At 38.9% G+C, this 26,921-nt stretch overlaps 1 long non-coding RNA gene across 2 annotated transcripts; it reads right to left on the bottom strand.

Moving 5' to 3' along the window:
- Positions 1–1,174: 1,174 nt before the first annotated feature.
- Positions 1,175–24,451, bottom strand: LOC112995778 (uncharacterized). Of its 2 annotated transcripts, none has more exons than XR_010385978.1 (12): positions 24,293–24,451; positions 22,274–22,397; positions 21,668–21,833; positions 21,261–21,395; positions 19,278–19,467; positions 14,362–14,489; positions 13,571–13,744; positions 12,825–12,899; positions 9,368–9,501; positions 9,173–9,238; positions 4,370–4,529; positions 1,175–3,693 (listed from the first exon to the last, which is right to left on the bottom strand). It is a non-coding gene; the product is annotated as an uncharacterized LOC112995778 (long non-coding RNA). The 2 variants fall into 2 exon arrangements; XR_010385979.1 differs by having other exon boundaries at positions 1,175–3,595.
- Positions 24,452–26,921: the final 2,470 nt, after the last annotated feature.

The following is a 26,921-nucleotide window of genomic DNA, read 5'->3' as shown; positions in this document are numbered from 1 at the left end:
TTAGGATTTTGTAAACATTTGTCCTGCTACAAAGCCAAATGTTAGAATGCTGATATGGATAGACTGATTTTAAAAAAAGAAGTAGTCAACAGATTAGAAGTGCCACCGTAATTAATAAGTTTGCTTTGTATTATGCTGATGCAAGAGCCACTCCCTTGGGTGCTTTACAGCTGAATGTTCAAGTGTCTTCAATTACAGTTAATGGCCTAGGGCTCTCTGGCTCCCCTCTGCAACCCTGGTGCTTGAGCACAGACATGAGGTAGCTGCTTACGTGAATATACTTTGGGAAGAATATCACTCTGACTAACCTTGAAGGCAGAATTGTTTCCATGGTATTTCTGCAGAATTTGCCGTTCAGCAGGAAAGCTCTGAGTGTTGGTCCTGGAAGCTGGTATTGGACGGTATACCCGGACAACAACCCAGCCCTTTCTCCATAGACTTTCCATGCCCCCGTGTGCCAGCCACATTGCTTTGGGGCATTTTTTGCCCAGCTACCCTTTGAGTAACAACAGTGTGGTTAGTATCTGCATACTTACTTCTCTTAGCTTTCTCTTAGCTTTGTGTTCGCATGGTGGTGGTGGGGTGTTCTCTCCTTGGTGTTCAATGTCTTCTGTGGTTTCTGTCACGCACGTGAAACAAAGTTTACTGACAGCCAATAGTGAGAGTGCTGCACTGGAAATATTTAAACAAGTGCTTATTTACATGCTGTGAATGCAGCATCCCTATTAAATCACAGGGGGAGGGGCAGAGCTCTTCTGGGTCACTTTAGGTAATTGCAGCAATTTAGTTAAAACGGCTTAACAACTATTCTTGCTGTTCTATGGAAATCTTTCTGTCCACTTCCACATCCACATGTCTGAGTGGGGAAAAAAAAAACAGTTTCATTCTGATTCAGAATAATTTACACATCACTTTGCCTATCTGCACCTGGATAATAAAACTGGGCTTCAGAGTGAAATGCAAGTAGGGGGTTGTTGGAAATGAAGCCATTCAGCAACAAAAAGTGGAATATGAGATTATTCTTCTAGAATCTTGTAGCACATAGAAACAGGCAGAATGAAAAAATAAGTACTTATATATGCCTTTACCAATGGAGTTTTTTTCAGTATTGGCATGTGTTTTTTTCCTCTTGCAAACAAAACCCGTCAAAGAAGAAAAGCAACAACAAACAGAATAGAATTAATTTCCCTCTAATGAGTGCTTTATTGGTTACTGAGTGTTTAGATAGTTATGAGAATGTACAATACAACAACAAAAGTAGAATTACCTTGCCTTTATATCAAGAAAAAAAATTTGCTGGGAACAATGGGTTAGTGTTGCAACAAACACTCGGAGAGAAATTGCCGGTAACACTAAAATGGAAGCAGTGAAGATGACAGATAATTGCAGATGTAGGAGGCAAGTGACAGGCTAAGAGGAACTCTGTCTGCTTTCCGAGTGTGAAAGAGCTGTCTTGGGTTAGGCCATGCTAGGGCTGTGTCAGCATACAGTGGTTTAGAGTAATTTCTCCAAGGATGCTTTGCATTGTTGTCACCAGCATTGCAGCAGAGGGATTTTGGATGTGTTTGACACTGGCTTAATTCAGCCTTTACTTGTGCATGGTGAGGCTGATACAGGAAGATTATGAATATTAATCTCTGCTCTGAGTCTGACCACAAAGCCCCAGAGGTTCAGTTTTTATTCCAAAAAGACTAGCTTAGCAACATAACTGACCTTGTTAGAAAACTTGTTGACCAGTAGTATTTACGTTGCTAACAACAAACGTCTGAGGAATTGATCCCTGGCCTCCATTTAAGTGGTAAGGATGGCTGCTTGTATTGCTCAGGGCTCCCTCTGCCTTCTACAGATTGACAAAACTGCATAATGATTGGTTTGAGTCTTTTATGAGATCTAAGGTATCATTATTAATGTTTTGTGTTTAGGTTTTTTTTTTTTTTTTTTTTTTTCCAGTTCAAAGTATCTGCAATACTGTAAGATCTGCATCACAGCCCACCAGAGTAGTGTTTTCATAGTAATGTGTTAAAGTTATGTTACATGTACTGGGCTGTAGGACGGTAAGATAGTGGTGCTTGGTCGCTTGGCCTTCTGGGACAGTGTTGGAAGCGGTGTGCAGAGAGCCAGACACAGCACAGGCTTATACACACTGCCGCCCTGGAGCAGAGTGTCCTCAGAACCAGGTCTCGGTTTCATCTTGGAGCACACTAGTGGAAGATTGGGGGACAGAAACTGTGAACAAAAATAAGAGAGAATCTGTTTGACTTTGTCTCATTGTCTATTCTCCTCTTGCTGATTTTTATCCATCTGTGACCTGCTGTCTTGCATGTGCACAGGAAGCTTGTTTAAGCTGGGTTTGTTCCATGGATGTGTGCAGGCTGGGAGGGAGGCAAATGAGAGTGTGGCATCTGTGTCCTATGCAGGGATATTTGTTCAGGTGAGATGGTGTTACCAGGTGCTTAGGGCCTGGCCTGTTCCAGCACTGGCCTGTCAGTTGTTTTTTTTTTTTTTCCTTGCATGGCATTTGAGCGAAGGCTTGTGTTTCCCTGTGGTGACTCTCACGCTTCCAGAAGCACCAGATCTCAGTTCTAATTCAAAAGGCTTCAATCAGCAATATGAGCAGCTCCTTCCACTCCTCTGGTCAGACTTCAAGACCTGGTGCTACAGCCCATCAACAAGAAGTATTCACAGGTCTTTGAAATCAACTTCATCCAGGAGAATGATTTCACCAGTTGCCCTTCTCTCATGTAAGTCTGATACCTCCATCTTATATCAGACTTATTCGTCCCTCTTTCCTCTGTCTTCTATTCAGCTTCAGTGTGTGAGTGTGGGTACAGGACAGTTTGGTTGTGAGCCGCAGCCCTCCCTCCTTTTTGCTGTTTGGTCCATGGCACTCTGCCGTGGGCTCAGAGTCTGGCGTTATTTCATAGGTTTGGATATTAAGTGGTGAAATCTGTATGGTGTATTAAGTGGTGTGTATTTGTATGGGAGCAATACAGCAGTGCTGGTAGCTGCAACAGCGGAGTATGCAGCAAAACTGACATTTTTACCCTCAGGAGTTGCTCACAGCATCATAATTGTTATCCCAACTGCTTTTTGTGAAACACAAACTCACACTATTGTGGAAACTGGGGAGCACAAGGGAATGTTTTCCTTGGAGCCAGCTTTTGCAATGCAAAATTCCAAGGGATTCATGAGCAGTGGCAGGTAAATGGAGATGGCAGGATGTTGGCTGAGAAGCAAAGTGTTTCTTGCAATTGTTGCAGACTTTCCTGTGCAGACAAGACAAGAACCTCCCAGCTGTGCGATCCGATAGGATTTGCTTAGGCTGCTGGCTTGGTACTTGGCCTTGGTTTGTCTGGCAAGAGAGGGAAGAGTTTGAGTCTAAATGGACGCAGAGGCTGCTTCTCCCTGGGCCGCAGAGTACAAGCGGCAGGTGCAGGCCTGCCTTCCCCACGAAAGGGGACTGGGTTCCCAAGGAGCTCCAGCTCCGATGGCAAGTTGTCTTGCTCAAAAGCGTGAGGTGCTGTAAGCCTTGGTTAGAAGGCGGATGAATGTGGACTCCATGGCCCTCTGATGTAAGTGAAAAGTTCAGCAGAGGCTGTTAGGGTATTTTGTAACAACACGTTAAAAGAAGGGTAATTTGGCAACGGCTTAGGACAGGCTGCATTTTAATCTCATCTTCAACTTTTATAACTTCTGGGAAAACAAAACATACAAATTAGCTTGCTTTTCCTGAAATACCTAATAAAATTGTGGGTACTTAGCCAAAAACCAATGCCAACGTTTTCTTTGGTTTATTTTTATAACAAGGGTTGATAATGTGTTTTCTGGATTGGAGCTGCCCACTTCAGCCTCAGATACCACAGCAGAAAAGAAACCTGCAGGTAATTTTTTGAAGTGAACAAGACAGTTTGTCTGTTACAATGTTTAACCAAGCCCACTGGAGAACTAAGCTAGTATACGACCTCTGCTCTCTTTTGCATTGCTGCTGCTGTTATGTCTGAGTTTGTTCCAGCCACTGCATAGGCTAGGTTATCTGCTAGATAGTGGCTCTCACTCTGTTTGATATTATTGGTGTGGTATCATGTCATCTTTATTAGTTTATATCTGTATGATATAACGATGTTCAGTGAGGCTATAAGAGGAAGTCTTGCAAACACATCTTTTACATTTGTTGCTCTCTAATACATACAGTATTAGAAGAGAGGTAGAAAAAGTACATCTGGATGCTGACAACTAAATCTCACTTATTAGAAAATTGCTTGTAGCTTTCCAAAAGCATATTAATTTCCTGCACTTCTTGCATATCATGTAAACTCTACACGACCCTTCAGCATCCCGCAAATGCAGAACACCATGGAAAAGTACTAACCTTCTCCAGCTCATTAGCACAGGTATCTAGATGCCCATTTAGTCTTCAGTGTGACATTTCATTAATGATGCCAGAAGCATTTTATGTTTTAAGGCGTATATTTTTTCTGGTTTATTTTTTAAAGCATCCTTTATTTTCTGCTGAAGTACAGTAACTGAAACTGGAAATAACTGTTAGCAGTGCTAGAAAATAACTTGTCAAAATGTCTTTGATGCACTTCTTAGGAGTATTAAAGTTATGACTACACAGGTATTTTCAAGAATACAGAACTTATGCATACAAATACAAAGTGCAGCTAGTTTTGCTTTAGATGTTCACCAGGTATTATTCAGAGCATCAGTACTAACGTGTTTGGAAAAAGGTGTCTGTCCCTCTGTTTTCTAGCCCTAGGATTAGACTGGCTCTTGAGAGCCACACAGGGAAACCACAAATACAAGACAATGGCACAATAATGTCTTTAAAGAATATGCTGTTGTCAGCAAATGTTTAGAAGGTACAGTAGTTATGTACATCAGGCAATATACATTTCAGAAGTATTGACTCATAGAAGTCACATCCTACCTGACAGTAGAATATGCATCTGTGAAACTTAAGAGGTGAGAGTGTAAGATTTAAAAACCCTATGAAAAAATACTCCCTACTAGTTTTACTAATAGTAAAATGGCAGCTTCTGCTATTTCAGAAATGTCTCAGTCCCCTGGTAAGAGGCTTTGTTAGTGCCTCTTATCCATTACTGACCGAACCTGCAGACTTGTGAAACATCAAGTTGCTGAACTGACGGGGACTTTTGAGGTAGTGTTCATTATAAGAAATGGAACAGGAAAGCATTTTAAAGCAACCCCCCCCCCCCCAAAAAAAAAATTTTTTTAAAGTGAGGATGCACCACAGAAAGGAAAACTGATATATATCACAAACTTCTAGGGCATGGCTGCATGCTCATTTTTTAGTTTAAGTACAAATTATCAAAGGCAGAAAGTGCCTTTCTAAGCCTTGGACTTTACGCATTCTAGGTCTTCCATTTCCAAGAGGAGATATGCTTACTGCAGTTTATGTAGCCATTAAAATACTTTTTTGTTGTTGTTGTTTTCTATATTAGGCACCTTTTACATTTCTAATGGTTTATTCTTTGTTGCTTATTATTAGTAAGTTGTGATTTCTGTAACGTAGACCTTAACGATTTTGCTTCTCTCTCTCTGTGTGTGTGTGCGTGAATGAGGGTGTGTGTTCGTGTCTCCGTCCGTACCCCTATAGGAACAAAGTCATTATCAATGCCAAACAAGATTTGAAACAGGTTCCCAGCTCCAAAGTTGATTCCTTGGTTGTTTGTATAGAACTTTAACCCTATCCTGTGACTTAGCCAAGTTTTAAACACAGTTTTCCAAAATTTCAAGAATGCAAAATAATATTAATTGCATTTCTGTACATTTTTGCCTGTGCTCAGTTACTGTGCTTGAGTCCTGAATATTTTGGTATTCTGTTAGCAGTTCTTTGTGACAGTTGTTTCTCAGATTATATTGTGTATTATATTTTTACCTTTTTAATGATGATGAAAGAGACTAGGGAGCTTGGGAACTGGATGGAAATTTTACTGAAACTGACCCTAAATAGTGTGTAGGAGGCAATTTACTTTGATTAACTTACACTACAGAAAGTGTGGATACATGGGTTTTGCACTGTATCACAAGGGCATGTTGGTAAAGGAGAGCTACCACGTATAATAATATTTGTATTTACAGAAAAATGTGTCTGATAATACAGAAAATGCTGAAATGCCTCTCTGCATTTAAATTTACAATACAGTGGTTATGACAGATTTTAAAAGTTTTTGTAAATTGCAACAAACCTACTTATAATGGAGTTATGGGGCCAGAACATTTCCAGAGAAATGTAGTTTTATTTAAAGAGCTATTCTGCCAAGGCCAAACTGCTTTGCTGAAATGAGCTCATTTTGGTAAGGTTTTTGAATGCTGAAGGCTGCGGATACAGAGGGAAGAAGGGCTGTGCTTTACGATTCCAGGGCATCTCATAGAAACACCCTGCTGGACCCCGGCTTTGTCCTCATACAGAGACTTGATCAGAGTCAGGGAAAGGCTCTTGTGCGTGCCACACCAGTTTTAAAACCACTATTTCATGAAAACACTCAGAGGCAGTAATGATTCTGAAATGAGGATGCCAGCTGCAAAACAGGAACATGGTTCTCCAGTTGGCTGTAGGATTACGCAAAGACAAGAATCCTATAATGAGCTTTAACTGAGCATAGCCCCCCCCCACCCCGACCATCAGTCCTAGTCACAGATCTGATATTCAGTGATACAAAGCTTCACCATGAAGGAGTTGGTTTGGTTGGGAAAGTACCGACACCTATTTGCCAAGAGAGTGATCTCTGGGATGAGTGATACATATATTTAATGATGAGCTATTCTAGTCTTTTTTGACGAGAGCTCTTTTAAACCAGGGTCTAAACAGGATTTTTGACAAAAGAAGGTTAATGAATCACTAATCTGCATTTCATCAAGTAAATTACCTTAAAAATATTTATAGTGAACTATTACCTATTATAATAATTAGTAGGAGCTGCTATAACTAAAAAAAACCCAAAAAACCCTAGATCCTGAAAAGACTCCTCCCCTGACCACTTCTGTGCTTTACTGAAGATTTATTTTAAATGGTACTAAATTTATTGCATAATCATATGATGAGGCAGTAAAGGTCTCTTTTGCTGTGTCTCATTTTAATTTTTGCTTTTGTTAGTTGCTAAAATGTTAGGGGTGTATTTAAATAGAGGTGGGACCCAGATGGAGTATTGAGATCTGCAGCTGAATTTTTAACACACTAGCATTAAGAGCATTATGTATCTTGGCATTTGGGAGGAGGAAAAAAAAGAAAAAAAACAAAACCCCTCCTCTCACACTGATATGAAACCAAAATGTTAAATCTCCTCTCCTGCCTCCAACTGCACCAACAAGTGAAAAGGTGTTAATAAGGAAGAGCATTGAGCAGAGTGACTTTTCTAGTCGAGAAAAACAGGATGTATTTATGCATCATTTCCAAATGTAGTTTTAGAGCTGGAGTAGGTAGCAAAAGGACCATATGTTTAAAAAAAGAGCTGTGAGATTCTGTGTGGCATAACGACAAGTGTGGGAAGGCATATTTATTAGGAAAAAAGTGCAAGTAAATATTCATGGAGAAGAGTGGATTGGAACAGTTTTAAAGGTTATAAAAATACTCCCTAGGCTATTTGTCTTTGTTTCGCTGCAGTCATTTTCCATTTTTTCCATTTGAAACATAAGGTGTCATTTGCTTTGCTGGGCTTGCTGACCATGCTGGATCTGGAGCAAGAGAAAGTCACCGGTAGGTAACTCCCAACACAGGTAAACCTGCCAGAAGAGAGAGGTTTTATTTTTTTGGCAGTATTCCTTCCGAGTAACTCCTGGCTGATTCACTCCTAAGCTTTATCATTTTTATTCTCACTGTTGGAGCGAAGAGGAGGATTGGCAAGGCAGCATGCTGTGATTGCAGGGTGATGAATACAACTTTAGATTGTGTGTCATAATGCATATTGCCATCAGAGAGAGAATTAAAACTATTTTCTTGCAGAAGGTGTGAGTGAAAACCCCACCATGTTCAGTGAGGCAAACTGATACAGACTTAAGTCTTGAGCAGCATTATTAACCTGCATAAAATGCCCTTGCAGTCTTATTCTCATTGCTGAGGGAAAAGTGTCTATACCACAAAAGGGAAAAATTGGTAACTTCCTTGTCAATCTTGTCATGAAGTGGAAGAATGAACGATAGCAGGTGATGGACAGCACTGAGGGTTGGTCTGAGGGACCGGGGAGTAGCACTGGGCTAAGCAGTACAAGTTTGCATTGCAGTTATTTGTACTCTGCTGCCTTTGTACATAAATATAGAAGTATGCCTTCTGTTTCTATTCACCATCATCATTAGAATTCTAGAAGGACAAATTTTGCTACATAATTGCTGTACAGTCTTAAGATGGGAATCAAATCTATAGTCTCCAGGGTTTTAGTGCTTATTCATTGGCAAAACATCAGAACCTGAACCTAGTTAGTTAGCTACCTAGTTCAATTCAGGAGCAAATGAAATCCTATTTATAAAGAATTATATTTATGACAACAACCTACCTGGAGACAGAGATGCTCATGGCAATGTGTGTCTTTAGCACAGCAAATTCCCAGTCCTGAATCCAAAAAAACCCAAAACATCATCACTGCCTTTTCAGGCTAAGTTTACCAAATAATAGCCTGTTTACCCAAAAATGCAGACCAAAAGTCTTTTAATGCACATTATGTGAGAAGGCAGAAGTATCAGAGGATTCTTAATGGGATCCTGACCTAATTACGATAAAATGAAAAGATTCCCTTGGGTACCTGGATCATATGTAGGTCAGGCATACTTTCACATTCCCTCAGGTCATTCTTCATGAAGGGAGAGTAGGATATGATACACAGATTTGCATTTTTGAAGCTGGTAAAATCTGAGCTCACAGAAGAGACAAACACTTTTTAATCTGTCCAAGTGAGGAGTCCTCATTTAGCTGCTGACAATTCACGATGCATCGAGCACTAAAGAACACATCTGGCTCTTTCGTAGTCATGCTGTTTATAGCTACCAGCTGTAAAACTGGCTTTTAATTAGTCAGTTGAACAGAAAAGACTGAAAACACAGCAAGAGATGAAGTAGGTGTCTGTGAGGCTACAGAATAATCATTTCTGTTCTAATTATACATAAAGGCTTGGTTAAAGTTCAGCCTTTCCTTGCAAAATGTCTAATTCCTACTTACTGCTGAAAATATTCCTGAAACTGTTTTCTTACTGTTGTTGTTCCTTCACTTAATGAAGTGTTTCTCCTGAAATATAAAAAGATTGTTTTACTTAGGTGTTTTTAAGATTCTCCATCTGATTATGGAGGTGAGTCTGAAAAGTAAATTTTCTGTCCCGGGTAAAGGGTTTGGTACAAGGACTAGAAAGACTCCTACCATGTTCAGTGAGTTTTGATTCTGGCCCCTTTGCCCTCGGCGCCGATGCTGCCTCTCGGGCCACTCAGAGGAGGGAGAAGGCTTGGCACTTGTCAGGTAATATTGCCAGACTCTTCTTTCAGCTACTTGGCAAACTACGTTTGTGAAGTTTGTAGAGATGTTTCAATAAAACAAAGTAGTCTTTGTCAAATAATGTAACAAACAAACATTGGCTAAGTTGACATTTTTCAGCTGTTACTGTACTTGACACATTGGGTTTTACTGTTACTTTTGAGTCTAATTAGAGGGGAACGCATAGGTAGCTTTAATGTTTTATCAGTGTTACCAACTATTTAATAGAAGTTGTGTGAGGACAGGTTTCACTGACAGCATGGAGAGCAAAAGACAATTGTATTTAGTCTACTTCTAATACTGAATATTCATGTTATAATACCAGTACCTTCTCCACACTGTTGCAACGCTTTCAGGTTCTTTACCTATCAAGGTGCCAAAGCAAAAAAACCCACAGTAACAAGAGTCAGTAGAGACTCTTTGATGCTCAGATGACAAATATATGATAGCAGATTTGGGTTTTAAGCCAACCCCTTATGACATTATTTTGCTTATCCTTTCCCTCCAGGGTATGGACAGGCTCTTCTAAAATTGTAAAAGAAGAAAATCTTACAGGTGAGATGCTTAATACAATCATATGGAACAATCAGAATAGTCTCTGATGGAGAACTAAGGTTTTGCCTGTATAATAAAGTCTCTTTTGAAATTTCTTTCTTTTTTTCTTCTTTTAAGTGAAAAAAAGAACATCCCCAAATTGAAATACGATAGTTGGAGATGCTTCAGTGGTGACTCATCAGAGCTACTGTTCAGTTACAACATGTCCTTGTTCTCTCACACGCATTGGATTCCCCATCAGGGCTTCATCTTGCATAGTGCAGCAGGAGCGGGAAGTCTCATCCACATTTCTAGATATTACTTGTAGGAAAGATTATGAGGCATCATTTGAAATGCAGTCTGACTAGGAACAAGAAGCTTCTGTACCATAACTCCAATGATATACCCAAGAGTTCTGAATAAAAATATTTGGATTTTAGCTAGAGTGTTTCAGCTTTTGAGTCATCTTTGAAAAGTTTAGAATTTCAAAATACAAAAGAATATTGTTCATACAAATGTAACTACTTTTTTTTTTTTTTTTTTTTTTTTTTTTAAAAAAAGACTGTTCATAGCACAGCAACTCACTATGGTCCAAGATGATAGTTCTGTGCAAAGAGCAGCTATGCACATATTACCACAGCTGACTTATCATAGCCATATATGTGATATGTCTACCTGTTTGTTTTTACTGCATTTGCTCTTCATCACTGAATAGGACACAAGGATGCTTTCCTCTTGACTGGTTTCATGAACACACAGCTGTTACCATACAACTCTGTCTTTTCTATTGTGATCCTCAATAAATGTGTGAGAGTGCTACATAGGGTACAAAGTCTCTGTATGAAAGTGTGAACCTTCAATAAAATAGACCAAAGGCAGCTAACCTTTAGTAATAAAGCATGAATAATAAGCTATGTAGCTGTACCTATGGCACCTTTTGTTTACATTTTCATGAGAAGAAATATCAGGGAAAAATGTTAATGATGGAGGTAGATAATTCATTACAGATTCTCGGGATAGCCACAGATGCTAAAGATGGGATTCATCTGACCCATTTTAGAAATTTACTTTCATGAAAGGAACTGTGCCTTACAAGTGCCTCTTTCTCTACACTGAGCATAAAAGGAATTCACTGTGACTACTGTAGACATAATCCTCTGTATTTGCTCAGCTGAATTTTACTGTCATGTGTGAATGCCTAAGATTTTATTTAACACAGATTGAAAGAGAATAAACACACAGGGGTGAGTGTGTGTGTGTATAAAATATATATATATATATATATATATATATATAAAATTGGGGGAGGAATAACAAGCTGAAGAGTGATGTGGGCTGTAGAAAGAAAATCAGTAGCTTTTCTTACAAAGGAAACAAAGCTAAATCACATGGACCAGACTGTGAACAGCTACCACTAATGAGCAGTCACATTAGCTATTACTAACGACAATGCGAATGTTTCTGTGAGCAACTGCTCACAATCTGGCCCTGAGTTTTAAAGCAGATAGTGGAAAAACAAAAAAGAAAAAAAAAGAAAATCTAGGATGGATGAAAGGAAAAGGAAAGAGAAGAAAAAGGGGAAAAAAGAGAGAGCAAAACATATGGGGAAAATAGTGAGACAGAATGCTGAATTTCACTCTTAAGACCCTTAAGAAGTCATGAGGCTCAGCTGAGATATGAAATGCATGGTAAGACAGAGTAGACTGAGTAAAATTTCACGAGTATAACAAACCATAGTGAAAAGTGGGAAAAACGTCTGTTTAATATTTTTTCCTTGGAAAATGACACTGTTGCTTTTCAGAGAGCCATGTCTATTCTAACAACAAACACATTTGTTAAGTTTTCTGCATTATAGGATAGACTTTCTGATCAAAAGAGAGAGAGATACTATTTACTATTTAGCACTTACTTACCTGGGGTATTGAAGAAGTCCCCAGTCTTTTTAATTCATATTAGGATTTAAACTTTTGCCACCTTCATGCGTGCCTTGACAAGCTGCTTTGGTTATTTTGTCATAGGAGTCTGAGGCATGTTCACACTCTGACTCAGGTAGGAGTCCGAGCATGTCTGTGTGTAGTCCATGGAGAAAGAGGCTCCTCCAAAGTCAGGACCTAATGGTCCTGTCAGTTCAGTCTCTCAAAATCAGTTCAGAGTCAGGACCTAATGGAAATCTTTGAATTTCCTTCCTGGGAGTCCTGTTTCACCAGCGACTATAGAGGGAGGCTAGCAGGACAAGCAAGCTGCCCTAGTATGGGTGTCGGTCTCCATCAGGTGACTCGACTCTACTTCAGGATGAACAAGCCTCAGAGGAGGATCTCCAGTCTGCAACATAACATGATCAGATAATCTGCAACATCACAAATTAATGTCTAACTATGGAACTGCTCCACTGGGATAGCCCAGTCCAGTAGCCCAGTGGCTGAAGGCTGTCTTATCTCTATGGTAGCTGAATTGAAGCACGGACTTAAACTCGGGTTTTACTGTCCCACATGACTACTGTTAGTAGAATACAGGGTCCTGTTCTGACCCACTAATATTTAATTCTCTATATAAATTGGGAAAATTCTCATAATGAACATCTGCACAATTATTTTGTGGGTAGGACACCCCTTTGTATTGTCAACCCCCTGCATTAGATTGATGCGAAACAGTGATTTGAAACTGCGTCAGATACATTCTAGAAGATTGCCTAGCCACCACCCAATCACACTTGCCTTTTAAAATCTTCAGAAAACCTTCACTTTGTTCAAGATAACCAAAACAATATTTGAAATTGCAAGTAAGATCATCGAATGTGAAAAGTATTTCTTACCCAACTTCACTCAGTAGATTTTCTTTTTTTTTTTTCCCCCCGATTTGCCATTACTGCATAGGAAACTACCTGTCACTGAAGAAATACATAAGTAAATAATAGTATGCATTAATCATTGACGTAAGCATAAGCAAATAACTGAAAACAACAGAACTGTTGCAGTATGCTCTTGATAGTGTGTTTCACCGTGCAAACAGATTTCTAGTAGCATACACCAGCGGTACTGAGCTGAAAGCTTATTTTCTTCCCTAGTGGCACGTGGAATAACACTGTAACACTTAAAAGGCTTTGATCTTGCAGTTCTTTACTAAAGTAGTAGGATTTGGACCCCAGTGCTTTGGAAAATCCTGAGTATTTAGGCTCTTAGTGTACAACTGAAATGAACAGAATTCCACCAATTTAAATGAGAAGTCAGGAACCCACATGTTGTATTGGATTTGGGCCCAGTGATATTTAGAAAATAGAGCCTTCCAAAAATCAGTAAGACTGACTTGTATTTTTAGGTCATTTAGGAGACTTTAAAAAGAACTCACCAAATGGTTGGTGTTTTCTTTTGTTTTTAAGGTTCCAAAAGCGTCCCTTACTATACAACCCCTAACATTCACTTTTGGGGTATTAAATGTTCCATTCCTGATTTCTGTCCAAAGATTAATTGGATCAGAAAGCAAAGTCTCTCATCCTAGAAAACCATGACTTACTTCAAACTGTATTGTATAATACAGCTTGTGTCACCACTGTTCACTTACGTCTGCTTTGGTGCGTTCTTGACTCTTGGAGCTGAGTGCTCAGAGAACATCTGCGCTGGCTGAACTGCTTCTCTCAGCTTTCCCCAGGCCACAGTCTCGCAGCATGCTAGGTCAGCAGCAAAGGGATCCCTCGCCATCCGTTGGGCTGACATTTACTTGGGGCCACACTGTCAACTGAATGAGATGAAAAATAACTCTCCCTCCAAAAAATACAGAAAAGGGGGAGGAGAGGAGGAGGAATGCATTTTAAACTTGGATCACTTCAGCAGTCTGCTTTATTGCACACCCAGCCAGGCTGCCTTAATGCAGAAGCAGTGAACTGCACTGAGACAGGAAAAGGTAAGTCTGGGGAAAGACAACTTTCACAATGCCAGCATATTAGGAAATTACATCTTTGTTTTTCTTGATTGGGCTTGAAATTAAAAACAAAGGGACTGGCTGTTTGAATGTATCGTAAGTGCAGCCCTTTTCTCTCTTGTCCAGGGCAAGTATCCTAAAGCCTTTGCTGGACTCAAAGGGTTATCTCAATGACAGGCTCAAAGAGGAGCTGGGCTCCTTGACCTTTCCAGTCCTGCATTTCTCAGCTTCAGCACTACTGTTTCTTGCACTTTTTGGAGGGCCAGTTTGACTTTGTTGCCTTAAGGGACTTTCTCTTTTGGGAACCTTGTGATCAGAAAATGTCTGTGGAGACTCACTGCAACCTCTTTGCTAGAAAATGCTGTTTAATCAACAGGAGAATCATGGTCAGAAAAGTTAAAGAAAGGAAGAAGGACGATATACATGATACTTACCTAAACAGAGGAGCCTGGAATCATTTTCTCAGTCTCTGTGTCAGGAACTCTTGTCTTGATTATGTTGTCTGTTAGCTGCCCAGGCCAGGTCTTCAGTCCTGGAGTACTGCATTTACTTTGGGTTAAGCCTAACAAGAGGCATTTTTAGTTAGTAGTTTCCATGCTGCTTGTGGACCCTGTGTTACTTCTCACTGAAGATAGCTTCTCTGTACTGGCGTTTCCCTGCATCCTCCCACAGCTTATAATGACTTGCTGCCATGCGCTTTAGTAAGCTGAGGCATGTGTAATGTTCATGGAAGTAATGCAGAGATTTCCAATATTCGGTACTTGCCACCAACAATTGTTGCACAGAATCTACTCACTAGTTCTAGAAAAACATTTTCACAGTTCACTATAAAGTCTTGCATTTTGATCTAATGGCTGTGGTGGATCATTGAGTTTAGGTAAGGTGTACGCTGGTATAAAACAAGACTGACTAAACTAAAGGACATGATGGTGGTGTAAGGCAACAGAATGAGGCCCACTATAGCAAACAAGTTTACTAACCTTTGTCTCAATTAAAATGGGGTATTGAAAAATGTTCTAGTAACCTATAAGCATAAATTCTCTTAGGTGCAAAGCTGTGCTACCATTCTGGAGTCCCTGTATGTTTCCAGGTGAATTTGACCATTTTATGAAAGCTATTGAAAAAAAAGAATGGCAAAAAGCAAAGTCAAACAAACACAAACAAAAAAAAACAGGCAATCTTCACAAATCCTAAGTAACTTTTAGAATAAAAAATATTGTAATCAAAGCATGGACTTCAGTGCGTAAAGTGGAATAGACACACTGACAAAGCACAGAGTACCACACTATCAAACTGTAACTAGATTTAATGTGTTACCTTGGCAAATGGTCAGTACTAAAACTGAGGGTCATAATTTTATACAGTAAATTAATAGAACAGTTATTTTGGAAGGGCTGCAATAATTTAGAGATATGGGTCAATTCAGTGATAGCTTCTGGCAAAGTCTATTTCTAAAAAACCAGAACACCATATTTCAGCATTTTTCTTTTTAAAAAGAAATTTTATTTTAAACATTTCCTGTTCATCTGTAATTATTTTCCCATCACTACCATGACTATCCCAAATTCTTTTTACCTTAAATGTTCTTTTCCCTGATTTCTTGCTCTTTTTACCCTCCTTAAGCAGTGTGATCAATGAAATGAAAAAAATGTTATTTGCCTACATTTAACCAGTACTTAATGCTTCAGACAAGGGGCACCCATACTTAGCCTGACCAAACGTATAAAGAATTTGGAAACTAAGTGCAGTTTATCAGTAATATGTCTGACTTGGAAATCTGAATGCAGGTCCCAATAGTTCCTAGGTATTCAGAATCAGGCTTTTGGCCTATAAGACATCTCTATTTAAATAACTTTTCTTATCCATACTCAACTGATGCTGAAGAGACACAAAAGTAGATGGATAAGAGTATTAGGTTAGCTTTCTGCCCTTGCTATCACTGCTATTATTCCTGAGAGCTGGAAGCCTGTCAGCACTGAAATGCAGTTGGCAGTCATTGAGTCAAGTCAATCTACCACATCAGAGATGCAAGACAGACCCACCTGGTAAGGCACCTCACCTCTACTCCCTGCGACAGATGTAAATTCATTCTAGCCACAATAGCCACAATTTCCTTTCATCTCACGCAATTTCATCCAGAGCAGAATAGAGCAGGCTACTTCATGTCACCTCATGCTGTCAAGCGTTGTGGGTGCAAATGAAGCTACACACAGTATTGTCATATATCCATCACATAGGTTGTACAGCATCAACCATCTCCCTCCAGGGAGAGCTACAAAGAGCAGTGTGGAAGATTCACAGGGCACGACAATGTGAAAGTATGATAAAGGCTTCCATGGAGCAGCAGAGTTAACTGGTTTCCGTGAAGGTTATTTTTCCAAGAGCTGATCCTTTTGGCATTTATTTCCCACAGTTCTCAGTGAAAACTGAATTAACACTGTTCTTGAAAATTGCCTCACTTCAAATTATTGGCTTTCTTGCTTAACTCAGTCTCTAAAAGCACACACAGCACTTAATAACTACATCTTCTAAATTTAATTACTTTCTAACAGAAAAAGACTTAAAAAGCGGTTTTAGAGATAGGATTTGGTTTGTAGTAGGAAAGAAAAGAATCATGAAAAAGCTTTAATGCCACAATGTATTCTGTTCTGAGTTCATTACTACAGTTTCTTCTCAGGCTAAAACTAACCACTATGCTTTTAGTTAGATGTTGGACACTAGAGAGACACTTCTTTGCCATAAGTCATAAATTTTGATGTTATCAGGATGGGAATTTGATCATTTTCTGGGGTTGTTTTAGCCACTTACAATTTTGCTAAATATTAAGTAAGGACCTCCCTCCTCTTTTTTTTTTTAAAGGTTACCCTGTAAAAAGTTGTAGTCTTTGTTGGGAATGAATTCTGATCAAGTGGAGTCTAGATATAAGAGAGTAATGGAAACTAGTAGGAAGCAGGATGTAACTACATACCGTGAACTTCCATGAGTGAGTGCATGGATAGAGAGATTTGATTTTTCTTATCACATACCATCAGTTCTCTACCTCTCTTCCTTTAGGCCATTTATTTTTCTCATAGAAAGGGAAGACCACTACCTAGAACTGCAGACCTTGGCTCCTCAGTTCCACATAATCCAAATTCTAGTAACTAAACCATTTGGTGTACAGGCACGAGACCCTTGGAATTAGAGTGAAAAATGAATACAGTGAGAAAACAAAAGGCAGAAGATACAGCTCAACTTCAGGCAGATGCTTGAACACTTTCCTCCTCGCTCCCTCAGTTCTCTATGCAAGAGGCAATTGCTGCCGAAAGGATACAATTTTTCAGATACCTTATGGGAGATATAAGGTTTCAGAGTACTACAAATTTTTTCTTCTAGAATATGTAATGGAAAGTTTTTAAATAAGAAAAAAATGACAGTACAATTATCATTTGATTTGCACGCTTATTTGTCATGGCAGGGGAGAGAAAGGAAGCTGCAATGGGAGCTACAGCACTTAAATTCTCAAAGTATAATGGGTAGCAAGCAAAGGGGAAAGAGTGTAGGAAGGGACGCTAGGATAGTTGCCTGTAGAGAGCACAATAACTAGAGGAGTGCTCTGTGAAGGGGCCAGAAACAACGCAGAAGAGATAACATAGCTTGAACTGAGCCTCCAGCACTTGAATAGGTCCTCAGACAATAAAGATGAATTCAAACAAAAACTCTGAATTAGAAGTTCACCTTGAAGTGTAAACCTTGAAGTCCAGAATTTCACCTATGCTAAATAAAACATGGAAAATGTCATGAAATTTGAAACTTTTTGAAGTTGGTAATAAGGTAGAAACACTAAAAAGCAATTATTTTCTCTTGTGGAATAAATGCTCCTTGGAAGTCACATTTTGAATATCACTTTTTATGACTGCACAAAGACACAGCACTCCTCAGATTTTACAAATGTTGTTAAAACTAATGTTAACATTTGAAAGGAAAATAAAATGATAGATCTCTTTTTAATGAGATAGGCCTCTTATTAATGAACTGGATTCCTAATAATAGAACTTGTTTGATTTCTTTGGCAGTGTCAGCAACATCTGATCTTTGACTATATAAATTAGGTAACAACCATACAACAATATTCTTGATTTCATAGTACAATCATGAGTGACTTCTTTTATCAGCATCCCATGGTGACTGAAAGATTTTTTCATCAGTCTGTCCCTTATTATGCAGAGGACAGCTGTCTTTCTCAGCTAATTTCTAGCTTTTATAAAATAAAACATCTGATTTGGAATTAATTTAAATGAACTCCCTCAATACTGTGGCAGTTCAGGGACAAAGGTAAATTACAAACTCTGCTTTTGATAAATAATTGAAATCCCATTTCACCTTCACTGTATATAACTGGTACAAAAATAAGCATATTGAAGAAGAGTGAAGCAGAATGGTGTTTTTAGAGTACAGGTGAAGGTAGGTGGTTATATATGACCCCTTCCCAATTTGACTCGGCTGTGCCTGGACATTGTTGCATACGTGGTGCGTAACATACCACCACGTTTTGGAGAGGCTCTGCACTAGCTACGCACGGGAAGTTGGGTTAAAGATGACCCTTCCTGGCTAAACTTCATTCTGTAGTTTTGAGGGTAGAAAAGGCCTCGGAAATGCTGCCTGCCTCTGCACGCACGCACCGCCAGCGGCGTTGCTGGCACACGTGCGCTGTAAGGCCGGAAGGAGCTCAACAGGGGAACAGCGCAGGAGGGACCCTGCGAGGTGCAGGCTGGATGGCAACTTAGGTCTTATTTAGTCTGCAACCCTTTCTTTTCTCCGAAAACATATAACGTGGAACCGCTACTTTAGATATGCATAAACCTTTGCTTTGTTCAGTTCTGTGGGTAAGTGAGGGTAAAACCAGCAGACTCTGGGTGCAGGCTGATGTGATAGAGGCAGGGCACGTCCCGGGCACACCCAGGCATTTTGGAGGACGGCTAGCCTAAACGAGTGCCCTGAAGCCGTGCGGTTTGCACAGCCGGCATGCGGAGGGACAGCGCAGGGGCTCATGCTAAGTTGCAGGCTTCTGGGAAGGCTCTTCCAACCTGCACAAGAAGCTCTCTCTGGAGCAGATTCGGTTTCACTGTCACTTAGAGCCACAGCCCAGGCACATCGCAGGGCTTAAAGAAAGCATGTACAAAACGGGATGAAAGTGTGAAAAAAGAACAAAGAGACAAAAAGAAAAATTACCACAGAGAAGAGAGGACGGAGGAAGTGTAGAGAAGCAGCAGTAACAAAATGAGGTAACATCCAGGGATAGGGACTCCAGCTTAAATTCTTGTTTTGTTGAAGTCTATAAACAGCCAAAACGAAAGAAACTCTCACTCACCGTAGAGCCAAATTTTGTCCCAAAGTAAAGAACCATATTCACAGTGGCAGAGAAAACAGAGTGAAAGTGCTGTTATGCTGCTGTCTCCAATGAGAAGATGGTAAGCCTCTATTATATACCACTTCTACCTTCTGTTCCAGGCCACGTCCTCTGTTCATACACAACAAAAAAAGCAACTCCCCTTTGATCCCTGCAATGACAAATCAAGATAAAATGACAGGTATATTTGCCAGGCAATAAAATAAATTTTAATTTTAATCCTATTAAATATAACTTCATTCAATGATTCATAGCTAGAATATGTTCTTTGGGAACTTACAATATTCACAGCACATACTCCTAGCCACTGAATTTTGCCTTTAACTTTATGAGTGGGCTTAGAGAATCTCATAATTATTCCAAGATTTTACATTGTGTATTGAATAACTTCTGTGACTAATCATAAACAATTTGCAGCAAGTAATTGATACTGAAAACCTGAGCCTTGCTTGGAAATAACTAGATTTCTTTTCTTCTGTTCACTGGGTAGATCAGGACAGGATTCAGGCTGAAAAAACAATTTTAAGTGCATTTAAAATCAACAGTCTCCTGCAAATAATCTTCAGTGTTCACTTAAACCACTGGCTTTTGCGAATATTTCTGCCAATGAACTGACTCAGTAGTATATTTATAGAACGCTAATATAGCTAACTATATTTTTAATTGGGGTGAATATCGACAGGCATCCTGAAACAGGCAGCTAATGCCAACTGCATTGCAACTTTCCTTACAAGAAAAACCAAGAGAGTATGACCAGGTGTGAAAGCTATTTGTTGAATTTCTCACATTCCATCAATTCAAGAAATTAATGGTGTGGATGAGAATTTTTTCTAATGAATTTACATTTTCTCAGCTCATCTGAAGTAATTGCATGTGACTGGCCAAGTTATTTTGCAGGAACATGCTCTGCCATTGCCTTATACAATACTTGGCACAGGCTGAGCACATACCAAGGCACATACTTTTTATTACTAAAGAATCTGAGAAGTGCCTAAAAATAACGGAGGAGGAGTATATTTATTCCTATGTTTTCAAGTGTTTGACAGCTTTCCAAAGCCTTATGCTCAGAAAACAATCCCGCAAAGCCTTATTCGGTATCTTATTAGCACTGTCTGTTTTAGAGTCCTTTAAAATATAGCTCAGCTTTTATAGCCAGGAGACACCGTTGTGATCATCTAGTCTGATCTCCTGCTAGGACTTTCTTGAGTAAATTATTGCTCTTTGCCCACTAAAGCATCTCTTCTAGAAAATTGTTCTGCTGTAAGGTACAAATGTATAGGATCATTTTCATTGCTGCTGCCTTCCAGTGCTGCTTGAATGGACTACTTAACAGGTCATTTAAGCCAAAAGTCAAACTTACTTATTTTTCTTTCATCATGGTCCAACTTGACCAGGATGTCGGCCAGCTGTTTTTGATGGCTGCAGAGCTGTGAGCCCCATCATAGGTACATGTGCACTCCCTTATGCAGCCTATTTAGTCAAGACTCCCTCTGTGGCTGCTGAGGTACATGCTCTCTATTTTACTTAGGTGCTTTCTAGTTCAGTGTCATCTTACCACTGTTTGGGATACACAGATTGCATGTATGCAAATGTTTTTTATTCAGAGCAGATCTATGATGTGAGGGGGAGGGACATGGTGAAAGGGGAATTATTTTGAAGAGGAACTACCTCAAGGAGGAGGAGAAGACACAATTAGCACAATAACTGAAATTCAGGAGAAAGGGTAACAGTGCAAAGAAACACATTTTCTTTAACGTTTGTTTCTAAAATCAAAGGAGGCAGTAGAAATCAAACCAGTTCTTCTGTTTTTCAGACCCTTTTAATACAATTTCCACTTTCAGTAACATCAAGAGGACTGGGAGAAGTTTTAGTGAAATCTAGTATGTAACCAACAACTGTTTTCCTTTACTGATGCTTCTGTCAGAGCAGACAGCAAATACTTACCTATATTCATGCTTTACTCTCGTAACAGCCATGGTAATTAGTGAAGCCAGCAAACCCAAAAGCTTACATGCAGTCTCCAGGTGTTAGGGCCAAAACATCTTTGTTCTTTAAGCAGTGCAATCCTTGAACTTCATGCTATAAATCAAAGACTGGGATAATTATAGCCCATACAAATCATACCGTACCAAAATTGGTATTGGCTTTCTTGAGGGAAAAGCTTAAATTTCATACTGCATTTTGCCATTTACGCTTATTAACAGCTGAGATATTTGATACATATTTGTTGTGCCGACAAATCCACATTGCTGTTGTATCCCATAACCACTCTGTGTACATTTAGATCTGGTATATATTGACGAGAGCAAACTGCATTAGATGATTTAAATGGGCATGTACATTATCAGTACCTGTTCTATAGCTGTTTTGACCTCTTAGTTTTCCATACGATTCTTGAAATTACAGATCCTTTTAAAAGCAAGAGTTGGCCTCATTTTGTATTAATAAAAATGAATATGGAAATGGCTGTTCTGTTTTGTCATAACCTTGACTTTTTTTATTTATCTTCATTCAGCCCTGGAATAAACACAAAAATGATCATGTATTTATGCTAAAATTCTAACAGAAAATGTAACAATTGTTAAAAACATAAGCTTTTTTCTTAAAGTATGAAAACAGTCTCTCTTTCTTGCAGCATCCAGAAAGTCAGCTGCAGAAATCATGCTGTCAAAAACTTGTAAATCAATATCTGTGAGCAAAACATTTTTGACTGAATGAAATAGCATATTTCAACAGAAAAGTTTGGTGAATATATTCCAACCAGCTCTTCATATTACATCTATAAAAATATTGCAGTGCTACTAGGAATTCCTTTAATGAAATTAATAAACATACTAGCAAATTGAAACCTGATACTGCTGAGAAATATTTTCCAAGCTGTTTGGTAATAAAAAAGTTCACTTCTGATTGTTTCAGAGATCATTAACGTTACTGTTAATGATCTTAGGCATACTTACATCTTTAGCCAAGTGATCCATGCTGTGTCCTTTTGTTGTTTGCTTATTGTTCTTTAAGAGCTACAGCTTGCAATACTGACAGTAATGAATGTTTTGAGAAGTGGCGTTCCTTAAGCCCCAAATCCTAGAGTCAAAGTTACATAAAAATGAAAGCTACATTTTTTTTGACCACAAAATGAAATTTAAAGCTCTCCTCTTTGGAGAAGAAACACAAAACAGACTGAAACACACACAAAGATACTACAGACAATCTCCCCATCCTCAGTCCTCCGTGGTATCAATTTTCAAAGCATCATGTACCACTGAGGATGGGGTAGTCTCAAGCTGGGGGCTGGAATACTCAACTTGCATTGGTATCTGCAATGAATCTTAAACTTTTTTCCTCCCTGAGAGTGACCTTGGCGGGGGGGGGGGGGGGTCTCCTTGCAACGCAGGGACACTCATGGCCCATAGAAATGTTTTAGAATGCATCTGGGTTTTTTTTAGGCAGGAACTTGAAGTAAATCACCACTTGTGTTTCAACAACTTTGACTTGCTCTCTTGGAAGTCTGGTGTGAATTGGCCCTCAAAAAAGTTTCTAAATAATCAATCCTATACAGAGCTTTTGTAGGATTTGTATATACTCTTGCTATGATGCAGTGAAAAAGGAGATTTGGTCCTGGGCTAGCTGACAGGTGGCACAATTTAGTTCAGAGCACATACTTCTTTAAAATGTAGTAATTTGCAGAAGTCATGCATGAAGCAGCCCTGGATTGCACTGCCAGGATTTTTTATGTTAGTTTTACTGAGCACAGATCAGCTTCCATTCTGCAATCACTTGCTTAATATGAATGCGTGCACTTCACCTCCCACTGCCAAGAAATCACAGAGTACATTCTTCTTTTACCTTTTGAACTTTTTTCTGCTCCAATTTAAATTGAGCATTTATGCTCAACTGTAATGGGCAGTATGTTGCGAGCACTCAGGGCACCCTACACCCTGGGACATTCAGAATCCTCCAGAACCACATTCCTTGGTTTAAGGAGATAGAACATCTTGATATTGACAGGGAAAAAAAAAAGAAAAAAAGAAAAAGAAAAAAAAAGAAAAAAGACGTGAAATGTCACAGTGCCTAAAATAAATGAGAAATCTTCTACAAAGGGCAGACTTAATAAAGACAGAAATTAACATATTTATTCTTAAATAAAAAATGTGATCTTTTTAATTTAAAATTTTACCCAGAAATTTAACAGTACACCACTGTTCTTCAAATTTAACTCAATAATCACAAAGGAGATCTAGAGGCTTCAGATGGGGTCATATATGGAGAATTAGGAAAGCTGAGACTGAGTAGCTGCAGGATTCTTTTAAAATAAAGCCTGACTCTGGACCTAAGATAATATTTGTGGGTAACAACCTGTGTTGTTCGCTGATGAAGTCAAAGATATAGTGTTCTGCTTGGGCTATCAAAATATTAACAAGATGCAAACAAAATATAACTACACAGTTATAAATGCTTTAGTGGGCAAGAGACCATCAACACAAGAAATAGAGAGGGAAATAAAAAATGACATGGTGCAGATGTTATTAGTTACACTGGATGCTAATCAAATGAAGGTTACTTTTTTGCTACCTGGATTGTAAGCCTGATTAATCAGTTCAGAGGAATGTTGGAGCTGCCTTATTCCATACTTGATAACGGTGCTAGAAAGCCCACACTTGCAGCTGGAAAAAGCAAAAAATGCTGCTTTGGCAACAGCTAGACTTAAGTTAAAGAATCTGAGAAAAGAGCAAATACAGTCTGGATGAGGGAGAAAATAACCAGTGGCTTGTTGCAGCTGGTCTTTGGTAGCTTTCACTCCTTCCCTTCATTTCTTCGGAGCTAATCAGTTTCCATCTCTAGCAAATCCAGTTCTTAATACTTATTTTGCTGTAATTTCCACCCTAAAAGAAAACCTAACCTTTACAGTAAAAAATTTAAACCACAAGAAATACCCTAATATTTTTATTACCAAAATCAAATTCACGGTTACAGCTCACCTAGACTTTCTGTGCAGAACCAGTTCAGCATCTGACTCATCTGTCGATTAGTCTGCGTGGGTCCCGGGGGCAGCAGAGCCTGCAACAGGAGGAGAAAAACAGCAGTCCAGAAGTCTCATTCTCTTCATCCAACGGCAAATCAGTACTGCGTGGGTGAGGGTTCAGCTTTGGCCAGTCCTTAGAATAAAGGGAAAACACAAAGAATTTGAGTAGAAACAATACCATCAAGGCAGAGGAAAGTCGTAATTATTTTGAGAAGAAAGCAGAGTCAAGGAGCATGGTTAGAAGATGAGATCAAGAGGAAAGGCAATTTTGTTTCATGTTTTTCTTTTGTTTACTACTGCTAAAATGGCAGAGGGAAAAATGAACGAGTGATTCATTTTAAAAATAAGCTAGAGGAAAACTATTGGGATTGACAGGTTCAGTTGGAGATCTATAGGAATAAAGAGGGTGAAGAAATGAGAGAGAGGACAAAAAGCAAGAAATGGCATTTCTAGTAGCAAAATAGTTTGCCTGTGCAATTCTAAGAGTGTCCTGTATCTCTGGATACATAGTGAGGAAGATGAAAGCAATCTTTTCTGTGCACAGGAGATATTCTGCATTAATAGATGACTATTCTGTGTGTTGAACATAAAGCTTTGGGGAGAAGAAAGAAGAATTAGGCTAATACTAGCAAAAAGACACTGAAAATTCAGATGCTTGCAGGGTCATACTACATATTTAGATGTAATAAATAGATGCAACACTTCTAGTTCATAATTCAATATGGTTCATGTTACCAAAATTACACATGAGGGGCTGGGTATATCAGACTGCATTCAAAATAAAAATTGTTGGCAAATACACTGAACAAACAGAATTATAGTATTTTAGTGGAACAAAATAAACATTGCAATATCAGATACAGGCATTATCTTACTACACAGCCTATTCTTTGCTGTAAATTAAAACTACTACTGTTCGTTCTATACAACTGCCAAGTCTTTTTTATGTCAATGCATAGTATCCCCTAAATAAATAACATTAAATTGCAAGTCCTGGGGACAGTTTGGCCCACAAAACAAAGACAGCAAGCATAAACAACAAAAAAAACAAACAGAAAAAGTCTTGCACTCCTTTCAGACCATACATTCTGCTCTAACATCTTTATGTACCCAGTCATTGTAATCTCTGTTCCCAGATTTGAAAAATAGCTTTCCAAAATTTATATCTGCGGTGACTAGATGTTCTGTGTGTCTTTGTATCTTTTTCAGTTTCATTTTTCATCTTTTTTGCTGTAAAATTATTTTTTGAAGATCTAGTTTTTGCAAGATGCTTCGTTTAGCGTGGTCAACATGCTCTGCATGGCTATGATATTCCTAACCTAATATTTTTAAGGGCTTTTCAATAAGTACACTGTTGGGATTCTAGAATCTTCTAAATGTTCTGCGGATGCAACTTTGCTGTTAATCGTGACCACCTTTTAGTACCAAATGCTAAATAAACTGTATTTCAATAAAAGGCATTCTCGGCAAGCAAACTAAAGCCCATAGGACAGATCTCGCCAAGTGAATTCATGCAGTAGTGCATGATGATCAGAAGTGAATCACTGTGAGTGGGGAGGAGGTGGAGGAGGGGAAGGGAGAGAAGCTGAAAGTAATCAGACTAATTCTGATTAGCCTTGCAGTTGAAATAATAGAAAATTACCATGCCAACATCTTTGTTGTTTTTAGAAATAAACACTGCTGTGCTGGAGTCTGTCATTAACATTACTGAGGATTGCTTCAATGCACAGTGCATTAAACTGCGGTGTTAAATAAGCAAATATGCAAAATACAGAGTAACAGAGCCTAACAAGAATAGATGTTATATACCCATAGAGACACATACTAGCATTTGGTATAAGCATTATTTCTGTGATCTCCAGCATGATCCTTCCAAAACTTAACGTTACTGATGTCAGTTTATTGAAACAAATAAAGCAAGGGAACAGATTTGGTGACCTGAGATGTCCTTCCATTTTTATTCAAAAAATGTACCTAGCTGGGTGGCTTCCTGTTCCCAGATCTCCCTCCTTCTCCATTAGCTGTCATTCAGCACTTAAATCTTTCCTAGTAAGCAACACCTCCTAGCTACTTTTCCGTCTTGAAATTCTTGCCATTTGTCTCTCAGATACTTAAGTGTCCAGGAATCTCAATGCAAGATGCTGATTTTAAGGGTTATATACCAGGATTTATAAATCAAGACTGTAGACACCAAAAGCAGAAAATGTGTACCTTCAAAAATGAGCATGTGCTCTTCCTTCCTATTTTACAGCAATATGCTAGAAATAACTGTTTAGATCAGAGGCAACTGAATAAGTTATTGGTAAACTCCAGCACCTCTGAAATACTCTGGAGCCTAGGAGTCCTGGCAAAAAAAATCTTAAAAAGCCCTGTGTACAACATGACTGAGGTTGAGAAAGCTGCATAATCTAGACAGTTTGAGGACTAAGAAGCACATTATTCAAATTTCGATTGATCCAAAGAAAACTAGTGTATTTAAGAACATGAGCATGACTGTGAGAATAACAACTATTGATTGATTCATTAGTAACAGATGTTGCAGAGAGAAAACATTACTAGAACCTTTACCCACTAAATCCTGTGTC

The sequence above is a fragment of the Dromaius novaehollandiae genome, chromosome Z, assembly GCF_036370855.1.
Source record: "Dromaius novaehollandiae isolate bDroNov1 chromosome Z, bDroNov1.hap1, whole genome shotgun sequence".
Lineage (NCBI taxonomy): Eukaryota > Metazoa > Chordata > Aves > Casuariiformes > Dromaiidae > Dromaius > Dromaius novaehollandiae.
Note: the sequence above shows the minus strand (reverse complement) of the source record. Positions and strands in the feature narration are given on the sequence as shown.